Here is a 20,587-nt window from a genome sequence, read left to right on the forward strand (position 1 = left end):
GCTCCTCCAAATGGTACAGAGGCACTGCAAGGATTACACCAAGGAAACTCCTTAGGCTGCGCTCCACCTTCCTCCACCTAAGGCTCTCTGAAGAGGCAGTGACAGAGCTTGATCATAAAAAGCAGTTAAAAAATAAAAGAAAATGAAAGACATTCTGCAAGGCACTGCGGAAAGCACAGCCTGCTTGCCCTGTTGGCAAGGTCAGCAGGAGAGTGAGGACAGGCCTGGCAATCATATGCCCTCCCTCGACCCTGGCAGCACCCTTAGGGTCAGGATTACAGCATGCCATGGGGCTGCACACAGCTGCCTGCACAGCATCTGCTCTGAGAGGAGCCCAGACCCCATCCTGCCTTCCCCAAAGGGAATTTGGGTTCGGTGGCCATCAAGGAGCCGGTACTGAGTACACCTGACAATAAGGCTTGAAGCAGTGCGTTACCGCCCTGGAATAATGGCGAGCCCAGGGCAACAGGGAAATGCTTCCCTCCTACTGTGGAAGCTTTGGTGGGGCTCATAAAAATTAATCCGTTCAGAGTAATTTTCAGATAAACCAGAATTGCATGTAAAACCAATTAACACAGATCAGATCTGTATCAAGTGACCATGCTACGTCTGTCTGATTGCAGCATAACCAAAAAAAAAAAAAAAAAAAAAAAAAAAAAGCCCAAGACTATTACTTTTATTATTTTTTAGACATTTCAGTTAGACCAGCCCCTATATCCCAGGAAACCTCTTCCACATTTATACAGAAACTGAAACACTGCACATCAGCTGTGCCTGAAAACACAGAGGCAGTGCAGAAGAGTGATGCTGCGGGTCTGTAAGGCAGCACTCAGGACATCTTGAGCTACTGTACACACTTTTCAAGGTAGCAGAATTCATAAATACAATTATACTGTGGAAAAAATTACACATTGTAACCTAATTTCTTTTCAAAAGAATACAGAGTAAGAGGGTTTTAAGGTTAATCAACAGCCTAGGGAAACGCCAACAATTCTTAAGGCCTCTTGTCTGTATCCAGGGAATAGCCTACTATAGACTTGTTAAAGGGTGACTGTCTGTCTTTCTCAATAGAAGAGAGGTCGAGGTGAACTACTTCACTTTCATAAATCAAAAGAAAGAAAAAAGTGAGAAAATCTCTAGAGTTCAAACATTTCTTTAAAACCCAAACTTTAAATACTAAATGGGCTTCATGGCTGCCATTTTGAAAAACATTAGTTTGCCAAAGGACCCTTTTGATTTCTATTTGAAATGTAAGAGCTCACAGATAATCCATTGAGAATCAAACCCCCACAAAAGGCTTTCTGAAACAATCGTGGTGCTTGTGAAGGACAACATTTTTGTGCGCAAAATAAAACATTTTAATGCGCTACAATCCATTACACATATATTCCTCCATTTCCTTTCAGTAATTATTCATTAGAAAACATTTAACGTCACTGCAGATTTCACACTGGGCAGTCTGCACACAAAGGAGAAGAGTTGGCCCATTTATAAGGGACTGAGGCCTTCTTTTCTAATCTGAGAAACTCCAAGGAGGTGGGGGCTGCTGGACACAACGGGCAGGCTAAATTGTGCGGTTAACGGTCAAAGCCCCCCTGCCTACTTTGACACTCATTTAAAGATGACAAGGAACAATAGAGATTTGTTCTTAGCAACTCTTTCTTGTTATGCGGTCTACATCGGCTAAGCTGGGCGGCTCAATACATGAAACCGGCCCTGATACCCGGTTCCACCTGCCAGCGCTCGCCCTCCCTCGGCCTGCGCTCTCCTCGTCCCCCCCTTGTCCTTTCCCCACTTTAACACAATGAGACAGGTAAAGAATATCATTAAAAAGAGTCCCATTCAGCGTGTCAGCTTTAATAAAACAATTGCCTGTCGGGTTAATATGAGCAGCTCGAATTTTGGGTTGCTGCCAGCAATCCCGCTCCTCTCAGCCAGGTTAGTAGAAGCAGCCCTTCTCTCCCCAAAATGCCCACTTCACCTCAGCAATTCCAGCAAACATCGGTGTTTCCAGGCTGCAGCACTGTCAGCAGGCTCCTCTGCATTAAGGTTACCTGATTTACAACGTAAAACACCTCTTCAGAACCTTTAAATTGACAAAAACATCACAAAGCTGCTAGAAATGATGGTTTTGCTTTATCAGCTTGTTTTGCATTCAGCAGATATTCCACTGGCTCGCCCCAGACACGCTAACTTGATCGGCTAGGAAAGAAACAGCAATTGCACCTCACTTGGGAAATGGAAGCCTATAAAAAAGCGAGCTACAAATCCTGCTAGGACAGAAGACCAACAGTTAAAACCGTGTGCTATCTCTGTGGTGGCTTTTTAGACAAAAATGCCAGAGATTTCTTCAGCAGTGACGTTCTTGGACCTACTGCTGCTGGACCGGAGGCAGCTCCTTAATGAATCCTGAATATTATTTGCAGAACAGAACAAATTATTAGAAAGCATAAACTGCTGAGAAGCTCCATAAACTGCATTTCCTAGGTAACATAGCACAGGGTTTCCAGGTGGAATGCTAACACTCAAAAGTTAAAACTTCTGGAAAGAGGGAAAGAGTAGATTTACTCAGCTTCTAGGAAAGACAAGGACAGTCCTCGAGCATCTGACAGTCCGTATGGCACAGGGTAGCATTAAACAGTAAGTTGATGTATTTAGAAGTCTTGCAGATGACCAGAAAGAGATGCCTTGCTTCCTACGATGCCTTTTGTGTAAACCAGAGCCCAGCTTAGACCTCAGTTTCAGTCTGGTAACTACAAAGAACACATAGTAGGATAAGGGTACTTCTGGAAAGTTTTCAAAAGATAAAATTGACTACAAGGAAAATGTAAAAGCATCTTTGCTGCCTGGATTAGGTTGCAGTCCCTCTGTATTTACCATTATTGCTTGTTTTGGTCTCAGTCAGGAGTTTGGCTGTTCAGAACAAGCACTGAATTATTTACGTGGCATAGGAACAGTGATGGAGTGACTTCCCTCAGCTGTGTGGTGCTGCAGGCAGGAGGTCCAGCCCTCCGGCCGGGCTGCAGGTCTGCGCAGACACCTGGGAACCAAAGGCACCTTCTCCTCCTCTCACAGTTTGAATACTTGGCTTTTCACAATCACAAATAAAAGCAAGTCATGTTCTTCCCCACTACCAGAAGCCCCATACCTCAAATTGTTCCTTCTGTAGTCTGAACAGCGAGTGACGAGGAGCACACTGCTCCCAGGCCTGCGGACAGCCCTTCTGTGCTCCATTCCACTAAGTACTTCTAGCCATAGCTCAAAAGGCTAATGAAATCTACAAAGACAGGCAATTTACTATCAGCAGCCACTAGCAAATATGTCAAAATCAGTTTGAGAAGCAAATTGGAGGTCTAATCAATTTTTTATCTTCACTCTTAGGATAGAATTCCAGATGGAAAAAAAATAGCAAAAACCTCGTGATCACTCAGTGCTGAAGTCCTGCTTTATTTTAAAAAATGAACACACCATCATGGCATTTAGCAAGTGGTCGTGACATTAGATGGGCAAGTCTTCAGAAAAGAACTAGAGGAAAACTGAATGCAAACACATAATTTTGGACACAGCAAGAAGGCCATAGATGAAATAAACATTGATATCACTTCTCCTATAGAAGCATTTTAACACAAGTCCCGATGATAAAACCCTTTGGACATCAGAAAGCAAAGAGACGTTGGTCTGTACAATCACATCTCTCAAGAGGTGACAAATCAGTGTAGAATCTGAAAGCACACACATTGAGCAATGCCTGGGACAACAAATCGCTATCCAAAATAAGCTTTTTGTCTCATCATGCTGTAGCAAAAGCCAGTATTTATCCCTGCACCAGATCCAAGAAAAATCAGGGGTTCCTTTGACAACTACTGCAAAGGAGTCACCTGCACCGGCTGCAGTGCAAGATTTAATTCATGTGAATTACAGCAAAGGTCACCCAAACACTCACATTAATTTACAACGTGTACTTGCTCTGGGCCTGGCTTGTCAGGCTTGAAGGAGCATCGGATGCCAAGGCTGCAGTTTTGTACACAGGTAGGAAGAGCTCGGAGGGTTTATTTGAAGAGGCTGCGAACAGACTCATTATCTAGCTGCAGATTTACTGGCAAGTGTAATATTTCAACAGAGTCTGGAGATGCAGCCACAGTGCAGCAAGGGAATGTTTCCGTGAATAAATAGTAAGCCTCCCTCAAATTGATTCAGAAAACATCTTTATCAGACATTCCCTGTTGCTTTTAATTTTCCTGGACCTCTCTGTGCACAAAGCACTTAGCTAACAAGCATTTCAATTTAGTAGTCAAGCACGAAGACGTTATCAATGGGCCACATAATTGCTTCATTCTGGAAGCTACTACCTGAAGCCACGAGAGAGCCTTTTACACTCCACCAGCCAAAACACCTAGCAGAAAGGTTAACAAATTAGACTTGCTTCAAAGCCACCTGCATCATTAAGCAACAGTGTGGTGAGACTTAATACAAAATAATTTTCTCTAAAGGAAAGAAATGGGGTTATCTTCAGAAGATGTCCCTTTACTACTCCTCGTGGTACTTTACAGTGCACGAAATCTGGTTTTGATAATAGGAATATCTGGGCACAGCAGCCACGAGGAGCTTCCATGGCTGCTTGCAGCTCTGAAAGCAAGTGAGAGGAAAGGACAACACTCTGTTGTTGACTGGCTACCAAAATGGGGCATAGAAGGAGAGGGAAGAAGTACTGTGACCCCCCTTCCCCCATAGAGGGTCTGAGTTACTTTTGCTCCGTGCTAGGTACAGAAGTGGGGGGAGGTCTCCCCCATCCTGTGTGCAGCAGGTCCCGCAGGTCAGGGCCATCCAGGGGTAATTATTCCCATGCTGGTTTTGTTATTAAAATAAAGGTCAGGGCTCCTCAAGCAGTCACATATGAGTTCCCAGGCATTTTGGTGTGCATACAGATGTTGCAAGTCCCCTTCTCTACTGATCAGAATAGCATTCCTTTTTTTCCTCCTACTTCCAAATAGGTGAAAGTTAGCTCCTTCCCTCCTCCCTTGGCCACGCCATTCACCCCAAATAACCCTGGATACAGTTCTACTTCTCTTCCTTTGAGAAGGAAGAAAATAATTACCCCCTACACAACACAAACCAGGCACCCAATTTGCCAGGATAGCTGTCCCTCCTAATTTAGCTGGAGATTTTCATTTTAAAGCATGTATTAGCATAAAACCTTGCAAAGAGCTCTGAACTTACCCCTGCTTCCTCCATATTGCTACAAAAAAGTAGCCTAAAGCAAGCTGAGCAGGAAAGGAACAAAATTAACCCCCACCTTCTGAAACAGATTACCCTCTCTGACTACATTGCGTGTTCCCACAGCAGTACAGGCTGCAGGGAGAAGTGACATAGCTGTTATGGCTAAAAGGCTCCTTAATGCCTGACATGAGGAAACTTAATCATTTCAAACAGGGAAAACCTGCTAAAATAGGTAAGTGATGAGGTAGGTTTTAAAGGAGCAAAACATTAATACCATCTTAACCTCAATCCTTAACAAAATGACTACTACGGTGGAGTTGCTGTAAAACCTTTTCATTTTTTCTCCCGTAGAAAAGAAGAAAGGAAGGTTTTGGTTTAATGAACTAGCAGTATGTAAAAGAAAATAGGATATATTCTACATGGAGTTATCTTATTTGTGCTTAACAGGGATAAGAGAAGAAAGAATATATAAAAATGTGGTTGCTAAAAGCAGATTTTTGTATAGAATACTTGATTTTTTAAAAAAATAAACCCTAACTGAATAGTATGGCTAAATGCTTTCAAAAGTGAGATGGTGACAGAATTGCAGGCTAACAAACCTGAGACCAATATATCAGCAGGTGCTTTTGTATTTTACTATATTGCATTTTATAAGATGGCACAAAACTCTTGGATTTACACACTGGGCTGAGTCAGAAAGTATTACTGCTGAAGTATATGTTCCTGTTGGTCTTGAAAAGTAAATCTGCTCCTGTGTTCCACCTGCAGCCATCAATGTGCTTAGGGTCAGGGCTCTGTACAGTGCTCAGCTGCCCTGGCTTCTACGAAACAACAATTATCGCAGTAATGAACGTGCCCAGCCCATTTGCTGTATTTCTGCCTCCTGTCATTAATACAGTAAATAACTAGATAGGGAGCCCTGTCTGAGGGTACAAATAAAGGCTGTGCCAAACTCAAACCATATGCAACTTGCTGTTTGGTCCTCAACAGTTCACAGGGCAGATAATGTCGTCTTTGTTTCGCCTTTCATTATGTTTGTAAAATCTCCCTCTCCATGGCAGGTGGCCACGTCCCCTCCCCCAGACACCAGAGCAGTGCCCCAAGGAGCCCGTACTGCATCGCCCGTGCCCGCCTCGCTCGCTGCCTGTCCAACCAGACCAGAGCCCAGAGCTCATCGATGCCAGGCAGAGAGGACAGAAAGCTTGGTTTTTCAACAGGAGAAATTCCTCCAGCCTTGCAGCTCTTTTGCAAACCCCAAAGTTAAATGGTTATCCAATAGGAAGATGCTGCTCCTGTCCCCGGTGGATTACAGCCAGCTAACGAACTGCTCCGGGAACAAGTAGGATGTGACGTGCCAGGAGTTTCACACCACTGGAGCTCAGGGGTTTGTGAAATACAGGGTGAGGATACACAAAGCCTATTGCCTGAGGAATTACTCCTGGGTACCACTAGGATTACTGTGCTGATTTTACGGTCCTTAAAGTTGACCTTCAAAAGGACAAATTGAGAAGAAGGAGCAGGGTATTCCACTCTGGGGTTTTTTGAAACAAGAAATGCACATCTTGCCTGTTTTTTCCTGGAAGGATGAATAATGAACAAAAAGAACAAGCAGGTTTAACATCAGTAGGGCCAAATAAAAGGCATGGGGTTATCTGACCTGAGCAAATGATTTTTCTTTCAAGCATTTTTTTTTTTGTCTGATAACTGTAACTTACATCAAATACCTGTCAAGCAGTATAACAGTGGAAAGGAGAACTCTCACAACAGTTCCAAAAGGCCCCAGCTACTAAAAGCTGTTCATCAGTCTGGATCTGTCCAACAAATATACATTAACTAAGAAAAATAAGATTATTTTTTTTTTTTAATTGAAAAATTATTATTATTATTTTTCCCTGGGGAGGAATTATTTTCAAGCCTTCTACAGCTATTATTAAAAAGAAATTCTCTCATTCCTGTATCAGTTCGAAACCTCAACAGCAAGGTACCCGTCACATCCTATGAACTAGCTTTACATTTACACTTAAGCACAAGACAATCTGGACCAATGAACGAGGGCTCAGCTGTTTCTCATTCACGTAGACTATGCACCATAGAGTAGCAGCCCTGAAAATCACATGGAAAGAAAAAAGCTCTCAGTGTTGCAATAAGCAAAACTCCAACAGATTTAATAGGATCATTGCACAGCCACACAACCACATCATCTCCAAGTTCAGCAGGCAGTACTTCACCTGACTAAAATGCATTCCTTTCTCTCTCTGAATGGTACTATGACACATCGAAGCAAAACTGATATTACTTCCTTTCCCTGTGTGTTCTCACCAGACATAAGATGGGGAAGGAATTAATTACGGCTAATTAAAAATTAAATCCTCTGCCTTGCCTTTGGTTACTGTATTTCTCTCTCTGTCTCAGGATATTCAGCTTAAATGCTCTGTAACGTTCTGCCTCTGCCACCTTTTATTGGGGAATAATTTGCTTACTTCTCTTCGGCTTCAGCATCGAGCTCTGTCATTTGGTCCTCACGGGGCCAGCTGTGCAGTTCCAGTCCGGCTCACACCTCTGCTCCCTCCGTGCTGCTGCTCGCAGCTGACCACCGTCGCTTCAGCATCCCTCCCAGCGCCTCAGTGCCACTCCTCACTTCAGGCATCCCCCCAGCCTGCAAGGGCCTCCCTCCCCTCGTGTGCCAAGCCGACTCTCTCCGGCCCAATCAGTTGATGGAGCAGCTCTCTGCGAAGCTTTTCAACTGCAGTTCCTCCTCGGACGCCACCTCTGCTGCACAACTGACCTTCATGAGACATTTTGTGAGTGAACTCATTGTCCCTGTCAAACGCAGACAACCATTTTCTACGGGGAAGAGGAGGAAAGGAAGTGCAAAGGCATCGTTTTCCCTTGGAGCAGGTCTCAACACACCAATGCTTAATAAATAAATGGAGGATTAACAAAGTTATTCTGCAGCCAGTGGAATGTTTGCCAGGCAGATCACAGGAATTTCACAATGTCAATCACTTGCTTACAAGCTCTGGACCAAGAACATCAAGGTTATGTGGAGGTCTGTCCTACAGAAGCCATCACCAGGTTTTGAGATGAGATCTGATGGAGATTGCCAGAGGCAAAGAGTGCCACATCAAGACTGTGACCACTGTCTAAACAGGTCAGCTTCAGAACTTCCAAAGGTTTTAGAAAGACTAAACTGGACTATTTAAGAAAACAGTGTTAATGATGCACGACATCTATGGAGGTATTACAGAATTCTTTCTAGAAGTTTTGCTACAATCTATGTCAAGAGAAAGTCATCAGCAGATACCTAGAAACGTGCAACTTAATTGTAAGAGCTGTTATAAACCTTTGAATGTTAATATCCTGCTGGAAAAAAGAAGTAGCTGTTTTGATCCTGGAGTTCCATCTGTCATCTCCTCTGTCAAGACCTCATTAGCATGCAAGTGAGATGTCACCCCAGCCACAGCCTCCAAGAAATTTCTTTGTCAAAGTCCACTAAATTAAATTAGCCAGTAGAGAGAGAAAGTGCACATTTCTGAATACACAGGTACCGAGGCTAAAAGTAGTTCCTACTGCTGAAGGCATATTGTCCAAGCTAAATGCAACACACGCTCACTTTTGCGCCACAAAGTTTTTGAAATGAGTCTACGTATTTGTGATTGAATTATATAGTTGTGTGCTTTATAAAAATATTACTTCAAAGTAATTATAGCATCACCTAGCCTATGGAAATGCACTATTCAAATATTTGCTAACACAGTTAATAGAAATTGGAACTACATCTCTAGCTGCTAACAGATCTATCACTACACCCACTAATAATTAAAGTTACCTGGGTATCCATCTTGAATGCTGTTAAATTCAGCTGTTAACAATTATTCCAGCTAAACCATTCAAAAGGTGCTTTGAACTTGTTTAAGGTTCTTCGTAACACTGTGCAGCTGGGTAAGAGGCTACGTTCTCACCTGAACAGAATACCATTAATAATTTACGCTGGGAGTCAGGGACTTTGTCCTAGGGTACTTGCATAGGCATAGTGGCCACTTTTCCAAGATAAGAACTTGAAACTGTATATTCCTTGAGGTTACGTTGCAGACACCAGTCAGTATAAACATTTTCTGTTACTTAGAACTACCAAAATAAGTGACTGCATATATCTGCTCTATTAAAACTGTCCCTGGGGTCAGCCCAACCCAGGACCATGCCAGTGTTGCAGACTGGCTGGTGGGTGCTCATCTGCTTGTCCAGAACCCTGAACATCAGAGTCTGTAGGAGCTGACTGAAGCTGGAAGCTTTAAGGTTAATAATGCATATCCCCTTGTTATAGTATCTCTCTTCCCAGGTTGAGGCTAAGAGATGCTTAAAAATTAAAAGTGCAGATATCCTACAAAGGAGGAACAGATGCTAAGACTACACATTAAACTTTAATGTGATTCCAACTCAGAAAGTCGATTTTACTAACTTTCCTGCATTACTGCAACCTCTATGATCTTGTAACCATACTGTATAATGTGCAGGGCACAGGTGTGGATACAGACTTACCCTAAATAGAACAGAATCAAAACAATGTTATAATGAATGAGTACTTGACACTCACATTCACATATTGTATTCTCTCTTTTTCTTCTGCAGGATCCTGATGTGTTGCAACCAGATCTAGTGACAGGCAGTCCTACCTCTGCTGGCATCCTCGTAGCACTGTCCTCATACTCAGTCCCACATACATGAGCTGATGAAAAATCAGACCTCGAGCTTCAAACAATTTCTACAGCATAAATAAAAAGACAGAGAGAACAATTATTAGTTTTTCAGGTTTATCTAGCCCGTTCCCCTTTATACATCACAAAGAGCATCTAAAGTGCATGTGCATATTAATGCGGTGTCCATGCTCCCCCAATAAAGCAGCAATGTGCATAGCTATGTAGAACAAGGAACGATGAGTACTAACGTCAGAAAACTAAGCAGCAGCAAAGGTAATGCTAACAGTCCTGACTAACTTCTGTATCTTCTGTGTACATTTGCATCACAGGAAATACTGATAAATGCTGATAAATATTGTAAAGCCACTTGATTTAGATCTTCAAGCACATTCCAGAAAAGGGAAATAAAAAAAAAATATAGTATCACAGTATAATACATAGATGAAAAACATATGAACTTGCATTATTGACTTCAGTGCAGAAACCAGTTAGGAAAATTCCTCAGTTTATGCTGGGCTAGACATCAGACTGAACTTGAGTGTATCACCGAATGTTGTAAGAGATGGAAAAACAAAGAATGCTCATGCTTCTAAACTCTTGGAAGCAAGTGCTTACAACTACTGATCCCTTGCAATCACTTATTTTGCTGACAAAAGCTTTTGTGCCCATCCTCATTCCAAAGTCACTGTCTTCACAAAGACAAGGCAGTACATTTTTCAGAAGAATCGTACCGAGTGTTTATTTTAATGTGCACTCATGCTGTTACCTTGACCACCAACAAAAGCATTGTTACTCTTTCAGACAGTTACAACTTCAACGTTGCTACCAGCTATAATACCAAATAGATGTTTCTGAGCCATCCGTTTTTGGTAAGGAACGCTGAAGAATTGTTTCACACAAAGTAGGATAAAGCAGACATGGAATTATAGGACAGAAGGAAATACTACTCTCTGCTGACAAACGCAAAATGACAATTAATTTTACCTGGAATCAATGTGCTGATAGGCAGATAGGAATGGGGCTCTTTAATAGGAAGAAAACAGTTTTTACAACTTAGTCTTAAGAATTTAACACAGAATCTTGGATTCCTTCAGCGTTCACATTGGTAAAAACAGAGATGTGAATATTGCACTGCATTCCCACTTGCACAATAGAACAGTAAGTCCATGCCTACAAATAGCTCATGGAGATATCTCACACAGGAAATCATTTTAATATGTTCTGTTTTCCCTGGACATAGTGCACTTGGGTAACCGGCCTCATTACAGAAGGAATATTTTAGCAGTTGGAAGTGGCTTCATGCTACAGTACCTTTGTGTAGAGAGATCACCTTCAGCGATTATTTATTTCAGGAGTTCAGATTGCTGCCTTCCTGTGACATGATGAATGACTTTTAAGTAACATAATATCTGGTTTCCTCCTCTTTCACACACCCATTTCATTGACAGTTGTCTTTAGTGACCAGATCTAAAAGGATTGTTTGCAGTCAAAAGGGAAAGAGAAATTCTTTACCACATGCTCAGCCTCCTCTTGTTCATATTTAATTGAATTCCTGCTTGTTTTAAAATCGTTATCAATTATTCACCCTGAGCTCATTAACTCCAAACATCACAAGTATAAATAGGACTGCTCTACTGCTCTGTTAAAAATCCCCAAATTTTCATTTTCCCTTTTAATCTGTTCTCTATGTAACAGTAAACTATTGAGTGAATTATATGGCTCTTTCCTGTATGTATTATTTAAAGCAGAGAGCAGGCCAGCAGACAAGGTACAAAAGTCCTGAGATATTAGAAGGTAGCACGGGCAGATCCATCGGGCTGAGTCTCTCCCATCATTGTTGGGCCATTGATGGCTGAACAGCACTGAGAAAAAAAGTCCAGTCCTTTCAAAACAGCAGCTCAGACCTCTCTTTCTGTGTCAGTTTTAAGATTTGAAAAGAGTATTTTTGATCAGCTAAATTAAATCCTCAACATGTTTTGTTTGTAACCCACATTCTTCTCAAGCCAGTTGATATTACAACCACACAACATCAAATATTTCATGGTGCAAGACTCGTCCATCCCTGTAAGATCAACACACACTATTTTCACATTGCACCCAAGGTGCAGCCAGCAACCCCAGCAATGCTGAGCTGAAGATGTGCTGTCTGTACACAGTGCTACTTGACAGAGCCTCTGCAGTCACTCAGACAGTCAGAAGGCCTTAACCTTTAAAGCCCTGCTGAAAAGAGAATGTTACAAACAGAAGCCTTTTTTTTTTCTTTTTGTTTTCTTGCAATTCTTTAGTATCAGTCTGGTGTGGCCATGACAATCCATGAAGTTTATGTAGCCACTGGGTAGTTTTGTGCAAGCAATGGAATTGTGAACATATCCCATTAAAAACTTCATCTCCACAAGGCAATCAAGAAATCCATACAAATATGACACATCCTACTGAACACTTCACTGAATGCCTCAGTTCTCCTACCTGTTAAATGGGACTTGGTTTACATTTGAATTCTTACTGCCATTGCTCAGAATGGTATTTGGAAGCTTTAAAATCCAGGACGACCTACCATCTCGTGGTCTGGGTCTCAGAGTCTTTTCATGGATTTGGCAATCTAGAAAATCAGATAAAATCATAGCTGACAAAGTGCTATCTATCCCCCCTTCCCACGTCTTTTGAAATAAACATATCCTTTTGCTTAAACTTGAAATTAGAGCAAATTTCTTAGATCAAGGATTCAAAGTTTCACCCTAAATTGGAAAGCATTCAGACAGAAATATAGCAAATAAGCAATGTTGTGGCTTGACTGTAGTGCTGACACATACACAAGGTAATTAGCCTGACAAATATGGAAGCAATTTTTTTAGCTTTGTTCTTCTGCTAGCAACAGAGGGGGTGACATGTGAAGTATTTTAGCTCTGTAGCTGAACGGGGTCATTATGCCTACTGCACGTATGACAGCAATGCAGTACAAAGCAAGCATAGATATATAAAATAAAATTAAAAACAAAACAAAACAACACAGAAACTGGTCTGCTTTTCAGGATCTGAACCACTTGGGTCTACCTCATCTTGGTCTGTCCATAGCATTGTGCTGTATCCCACAAACACACCCTGAAAGCTTCACTTCCACATCTGTAAAACACAACTAACAATACTTCTTCTTCCTTGCATGGTCGCGGTGAATATTCAAATGTGAATTGTTGCTCGGTGCCCAAATGGTAATGTATAAGGAAGCCATTAAAAATGCCAAAGATAGATATAAGGTTTCTGGGGGAACATAAAGTTGTAATAAATCTGTTCCAAATTCACTTCTCACGCAGGTCACTAAATCTGTGCCTATAATATTAGGAGTGTGCTGGCTAACTGGCCACTAGCTATACAAAAGCCTTTTCTCTCCAAGTTCAATCAAAAGGACAACAGCATATGACAGACCCCTTGTATCTTTTGGTATTTTAGCCTGTCACAGCAGGGACCTCCTGCAGTGCTAGGAAAAGAGAGTTTTTTTGCTGGCCAAGCTAAAGCTAACAAAAATACCTAATGAGTAGAGGAGCTGAGAAGCTCATGCATTTAGCTATGTCTAAAGTAGCTTGTGCATACTGAATGTGGGCATGAAAAATTAATTCCAGGGATCCTATTGGATATGCTTTCAGATGACCGTTTGTACTAAAAAAAAAATACTATTTTCTGTAATGCTTTTTACTTCAATTAAAAATATTTTTGTGGAGAAATTATACACAATCACCAACTCCATTTTCTCCTTATAACAGGGGGAAGGGAACTTCTGCCCTGTCACCTAAACACTGTCAGTGCCTTATGTCTGGCAGGCTTCTGCTCTGCCCTTCCTCTCTCTAGCACCGGTTTCTCTCCCTGCTGATAATCTCCATCCCTCTCATGTGTACCACATTTTTTCACCCATCTAAGCCAATTTCCCACCAATTCAGCCCAATTAATTCAGAGGGGAAGAAGACGAGGTGGTTTGAGGAGCTCTATGCAGTGTGGCTACACCTCAGGAGAAGGACGTGCTGTGAAGTGGAGTTACAGAAGCCTTGTCCTGTCCTGGGAGAGGAGGAACTGAACATGCTGGAAATGCTGTGCTGCGGCAGCTGCTGGATTTGCAAGGGTGCTGCAGTGCACAAAAAGGCCAGATAACATGGACTTGTCTGTGCAGCCACAAGGAGCACCGTGGCACAGAGTCTTGGGGTGTATGGGGTAGGGAGATGTGGCAGTATGAAGCCGTATGAGGCTAAGATTAGTATCCCCCCACCAATGTTACCTGAGATTCCTATCAGACTTTCAGCACGGAAAATATTCCCTACTGTTGCTCTAAAATATAACATGTATCTCTGCAAATGAAATAAATTGAAATGAACATTAAAAACTCTAATGGCATCTAACAGCAGAAAGGAAATGCATTCCATAGCAGGAATGACGGTAGGGCAGACTTTTCATGTGTGATGGCACCATTGCTTGAAAAAAGCAGAGCAGGGAAAAAGAGCTAGAGGTTCTGTCTAGGATAATAAACAAACAAACAAAAAAAGTATTATTTAAATGTTAGTTTATGCTCCAAGTGTAACATGCTTCAGAAGAAATTTTAGAGACAGTTAAGAGATGGCATAACTGACATTTGTTCTGGAGTGGATGCCTATACTCAAGCCAAGAAAAGCAGTTAGAATGCTGGTTACAGTGACTGTATAAACATTGGGTAATCCTTGTTCTTTTTCTCTAGGACAAACTCAGCCTATAGGCTTGATGACATAATTTCCATGACTAACTATTTGTTAATTAAACACACAATATATAAATATTAAGTGCAAGATGATTGAGGTCTTAAGAAGTCTAGTCACTGCTGTTCCAAACAGATGGATATTTGTCTTGGATTCCTAAACTTACACATTTTGTGAAAGAAAAGTCCAGTTTGATTTTGTTTATGTTTGGCATGTCCCATTAGGAAAGTTTTGTAGTTTATGTATTTTTCCTTCAAGCAAACCTGAAGAGGAAGCTAAAGCAAATGCAAATATATTACTGCAAATGTACTTAGAAAGAAGTACCTGTTAACCTCACCTTTTTAAAGGAAAATCCAGTATTTAATCAAAGCCTTCTGTAACTAGGAAACTTGGTTCCAAAGTCTTCAATCAAAGAGGAGTATCACTGGTGGATTACTTGCTTGAATGACATATTCTGGCAAAGCTAAAGATTCAGTAAAAATTGACGTCTTGCATTCCACTGTTGACTCACTATATGCTGCTAAGAAAGAGCACAGAGAAGGACTTCACAAACTCTTGTGTGACTTAAGATTACTAGAGTAAGGCTTGTGAGACTGACCCGTTCTTCACTGTGGAATGGTATGTTCCTTCCTAGCCAAAATTCAGTACGTAATCATTTATAATATCTAGAGTATCACACATCTGTGTAACAGGATGGTTTAATTCTGTCTTTAGTCAGGGGTGTCCTTACAGAAAAATGCTACTTGATAATTACAAAAATATTGGCTTAATGACAGAAACAGAATAGGTTCTCTGTTATGAGGTGGTAAAAATGCCTTTGTTGAGGTATAAACAGATATGTTAATTTTAAAGTTCTAAATAAAACTTCCACTTAGGAGTTTTGGGGAAAGTTTCAGTACTTTCTTATATTTGCATGATCAGTGACTGAAAATCTGTTTAAAACTATGTTAACCGTTCTCTATGAAGCTATCACCAAAAGGGCTAAGTTTATAAGAGAATAAAGAGTTGTTCATCACCCCCTCATGCCTACATTTTCCATTTCCCTATAAAAGTATATGTAGGGATAAGGTACAACAGGTGCTTGATCAGCTCAGATACTAATTAACCTACATATCATCATGCAATATGCAAGTTTTAAATAATGTAGAGCTCAAAGCAATAAAACTATGTAAAAGTGAAGCCTGGAAACAAAAACTGTTGTTTCATTAAACTTAAAATACAATTTGACTCTACCATACCAATGCATATGAGCTATCTGCATTAAATTGTGTTTAATTTAACTCTAGAACTATAGGGCCCAATTAAAAATAATGAGGCCTGTCTCCAACTGTCAGGCTCAATTAGAGATAATGGGAACTGATAGTTCCTGGAATAGATTCATTTTTGTCTGATAGACGAACTGGGGCAGGGGTCTTGGCAGGGGTCATTGGAATAGACCTGGCAACAAAACATGGGTCACTCAAGCTTAAGGAGTCTTAAGGAACCCAGTTATTAAATAAGGAAGTAGGAAGTAAATCAAATCCAAAAGCACGTGAATAACCCCAACAGATTCTCTTTTTCTGTTACATACACATATATTTCAATTCATCTAATCATTAAACTACCTGCTTTACCCGAACAAAATATATATTGCAGAAAAGTTAAACCTCTTTGATAAGATAAAAGAAAAACTGGAAAAATAAATGCCTAACTTCAGATTCCAGTACCAGCTTTCAACAGTGTAGAAGGACTGATATTTTTATGTGATGTACCAAAGATTTTAATAAAATGGTTGGGCTTTTATTTTATGCATTACAAAAAACAAAACTAGGAAAGATAATTTGGATATGCTAAGAAACCTGGCTGTCTTGGTAGATGTTACTTATGACGAACAGAGTACTTCCTCTTTAGCCTAGGCAATAAACATAGGAAAAATATGTCAGCTGTTGCTAAGCACTTCCAAAGATGTCATTGAACAGTCAGGCAAATTCAAAAATGTGCCTGAGAGCAAAGAAGCCATTTGTCCCTGAAGAAACATGAATGGATGATACAGCCCCTGACAACTTTTAGGCACTAGACAGTAGCTGTCATTTTAGATGAGTAATTAATCTTGAACTGAGAGGGAGATGCAGAGCACTGTTGACTGTTTATTCGGCTACAATGACAGTCAGCATCTGTTAGAACCACTTTTACCCTGCCTGGAATTCATAACCTCTCCGAGGCAAAGCTTGCCTGTGCATCTATTGTCAGCAGCAATGACTCTGAAGTTCGTGTTGGGCAATCCTGACGTGCTGTGCCTTGGCTCGCCTTTTGTTTCTCTGTGAAGACACTTTTTTAATCTAATGATATCTTTCTCAATGTCTAACGATGCTCGTGCAACATGCTGCCAATGGCATTTTATCCTCTGGTCCCCTCCCCCCTTACATGTACAGGCCTGCAAAGTCATGCTTTGCATTTTAAATCTGTTCTCTGTGACTTCTGAAGAAAGAATAGTTGAGCATTTGAGCTTCTCCACAATGAGCCTTACTCTTTGTGCTGAAAGAATGCACAAATTTATAATTTGATCCATTATTTTCCTTCATGCTTCCCTTCTTGTACACTAAGAACATTGAGAAGAGACCCTCTACGGCCACATTAGACCACCACAAACACGCTGCTAAAACACGGTGTAGAGCTACTGGCAATACAAAGGACCACTTTTTTTCCTTCTTCCATGCACATTTTTAATCCCCAGAAAGCATTATTACCTACATTCATTGTTGCACCCGTCAGCTGGAAGAATCAGATGTTTTGCTAGCTTCATTCTCAGTTGAGTCTTATGACTTTGGTTAATTTTCATATTCCTCTGTCTTGTTCTCATCCTGCGAGTCTCACAGGTATATAACACCTTTGAAAGACAAATTTAAGCATCATGAAAAACTGTAACAATTAAATTCACTTCATCATGTCAGATATTTAAAGTGGGTTAGCATATTGAAGTATGAAGATTTAATATGTAGTTGAATTTAATTCCCAACTTTGAAGGGAGTTCAAGGCACTCATAACAAAAAGATGCTGTATTTCCCAAGCAGTTGATCTGGAAGAGGTTTCTTACAGTTCAGTTTCTGCAACATTGCAAAGTCAAAGCCTAGTTTTCTTAAGTGTTACCATTAGGATTTGTGGAAGCAAGCCAAGGTGAATTCATCATTTTTTGCTGTAAGGAAATTTATTTATTTTTTCCTTCATTGCAATAGCAAATTTTTGATATATTTGCATTTCTACAGCCTCTTCTATCAAAGTATCTGAACATTTTATAAAATACTAATGAAGTCCTAGCACAGAAATAACAGGCATTATCTGCTTTACAAAATAATTAGCCAAGCCACAGATCACCACGTTATGCTACTCTCTATTTTTATATTGCAGAACTCATCTAACCAGTTATTTCAGTGAGTAATTCCAAATAACTCATTTTTTCAGGAATTGAAGTTCATGTTTTCAACACCATGCAGCAAATCTGTTTCTAGTTTTGTTGTTCCTAACTTGGTTGTCTAGTTCAATTCAAAGCCTGGTATTCCGCAGTTTTTGACACGTGCTGATAATGAGTTACTAACTTAATTAGCAAAGACATACAGTATTAGTGAATACTTCAGAAAATGTGAAAATCTGTGACTATGCAAGGCTATACGTATGGTCTATGACAGCACTAGGAAGAGAGCTGTATTTCTGCTATGTTACTTGCAATCATTTAAATAAAAAATATAATATTAATAATAATAATAAACTAGTTTCCAGACTTGTTTTTCCTTCAGTTGCTCTTTATTCAGGAGCTCATTTTCTTTCCCAGCTTCCCCCCAGCTCTCCTGAGTTACCCTTGCAGCAGGACAAGCAGCAGAGGCATCCCACAGGACGCGGGTACTGCAGTAGCCTGGAACAAGCAACAGGGGATGTTGCGGGATCAGAGCCTGCAGCACAAACAGGCCGAGAGCCTGCTCCTCTGAGCTGCTGCATGCTGGAGACCTCAAAACGACCACAGCCTAAATTCTCTAAGATTGCTTTTTCTGTGCAGAACATAAAACCAATGAGAAAGAACGAACCATCTGATCCCCTCAGTGCACCTGTACTCAATATTCATGGGAAACAACAAGAAAATGAAAAAGGTGAGGAGTAAAGGCATTTGGATTAGATTTCTTTTTTTTTTTTTTTTCAATCTTCACCTGAAATGAAGACAATGAAACCCAAATATGAAGCACTAAAAGACAGTCTGTAAACTTTGTGAAAATTCCTAGTTCTTAGGGATGAGAATGAATACACCAAACTTCCATTTGCCGAGTTGGCCAGGCATTAATATTCTAATGCTAAGTAAAAGCAAAAAAAAAAAATATATATATATAAAATCACTTCTCTTTTTGGCTTGCAAAATGGTGCTACATATTTATAGAGCGCTGAAGTAAAAGCAAAGCCAAATGCCATCTGACAGACTTCAATGTACGTGTATCAAATCCCATATAAAAGATAGTTTTATTTATGGTTAATTCCGCCTCCCTCATGAAACCAGAGTTTCTTCTGACTTCAGTGGCCAGCCTGGACCCTTGGTTTCTTTTCAATTTCACAATAAAATCAGCTCACTGTAGCTTGACGGTATAATCTTTCTTAAGGGGCTCAGAGTGCATATGCCTGACTTTCTTCAGCAGGTGCATCTTCAGAATCGATTTCTGCTGCTCCACAGAATGCCCTTAATTTGGAATAAAAAGTGAGATGTTGCTATCGCTTAAATCTGAAGACTGTCACCACCAGAATAATCAAACGTTTATCTTACACTGGCATTTGAAGACGTTTCAAAATACAAAGAAACTCAGCAGGCAGTCGATGAATTCCCCCTGGCCCCATCCTAAAAAAAAAAAAAAAAAAAAGAAAAAGAAAACATTACAGAGGAAAGAGAAAGAGACACACAATTCATCTTGAAGATACCGGAGGTTTTCTTTTTTCCTGTTGAGTGGTTCTAGTTTTGAACAGGCTATGCTGGAGTGCATCATAGCACCGGGGCACCTCCCACCATTCACTTGGTCACCTCCGTACTGTAGCAGAAACTGCCAAACAATCAGTTTATTCTCTTGTGATAGTAACCCAGGAAACAAATCTATGATGACACTGTTACATGCATTCGTGAACTTAGTGGCCTTGTAGGTCACTGGACAAATCTCTCTAAACTGAACTGTTGACAGTTCTTTGCAGGGTTCCCCACAGGAAACTGAAGGTTAATTGACCATTCTTTCAAACCATGAAATGCTTTTGAAAATGTTAGTTTTAAGTCTCGTAGCCTAAAATCTGATGAAACAGCGTGTCTGTACTGTGGGCTCTTCTAATTACTGAAATTTTGGATTTTGGTCAGGGAAGGTGCAGAAATGGTTTAATTAGATTTCTGTGTCACTGTGATATTGTTTAGAACAGAGATGCTGAGGTAGCAAGACACCTGCCAGAGAAGCTATTTATAATAGAACTGACCACTTCTTGATTATGGTAATTTGGCGATGGCCTTATTAAGGGAAGGGACCATATATTTTCAGTCTTAGATCCTTAGAAAAATATGTATGTGCTTATCTTTGCTCGTGTGGATTGTCTCACTGACGTTACGGGAATTATCACACTGTTGGCTTCTGCAGAATACTTCCACCTGTAAAGTCAGAGTTATGCAAACACTCACGTAGTCAGAATGAGAAATTCCAGAAAACAGCCAGTGCTCTTCAGTGACTGGAAGGAAAGTAGGTTTGCTTTATGAGGTACAACACAGGCAAAAAAAAAAAAAAAAAAAAAAGTTTATATATTCACTTAAGATCTGCAGAAGCTACGAAGAAAATGGATATCAAATGTTCAGTCCTTTACCATGCTGTATTTGAGCTTTACACACTGACGGTACTACCCTGACATCCTATGGGTGTTATTTTGTATTTGAAATAAAATAACGTTCAGAAATCAGGGTAACGATATGTTTTAATTCCAACT

The 20,587-nt window shown here is 40.5% G+C and overlaps 1 protein-coding gene across 1 annotated transcript in view; it reads right to left on the reverse strand.

Moving 5' to 3' along the window:
* MYO1H (myosin IH) overlaps window positions 1-9,824 on the reverse strand; it is a 34,026-nt gene extending 24,202 nt beyond the window's left edge. The window contains exon 1 of the mRNA XM_032199153.1: window positions 9,812-9,824. The gene's annotated coding sequence lies outside the window, so the exon portion shown is untranslated. The remainder of the gene's footprint in view (window positions 1-9,811) is intronic.
* Window positions 9,825-20,587: the final 10,763 nt, after the last annotated feature.

Source organism: Aythya fuligula, chromosome 17 (genome assembly GCF_009819795.1).
Source record: "Aythya fuligula isolate bAytFul2 chromosome 17, bAytFul2.pri, whole genome shotgun sequence".
Lineage (NCBI taxonomy): Eukaryota > Metazoa > Chordata > Aves > Anseriformes > Anatidae > Aythya > Aythya fuligula.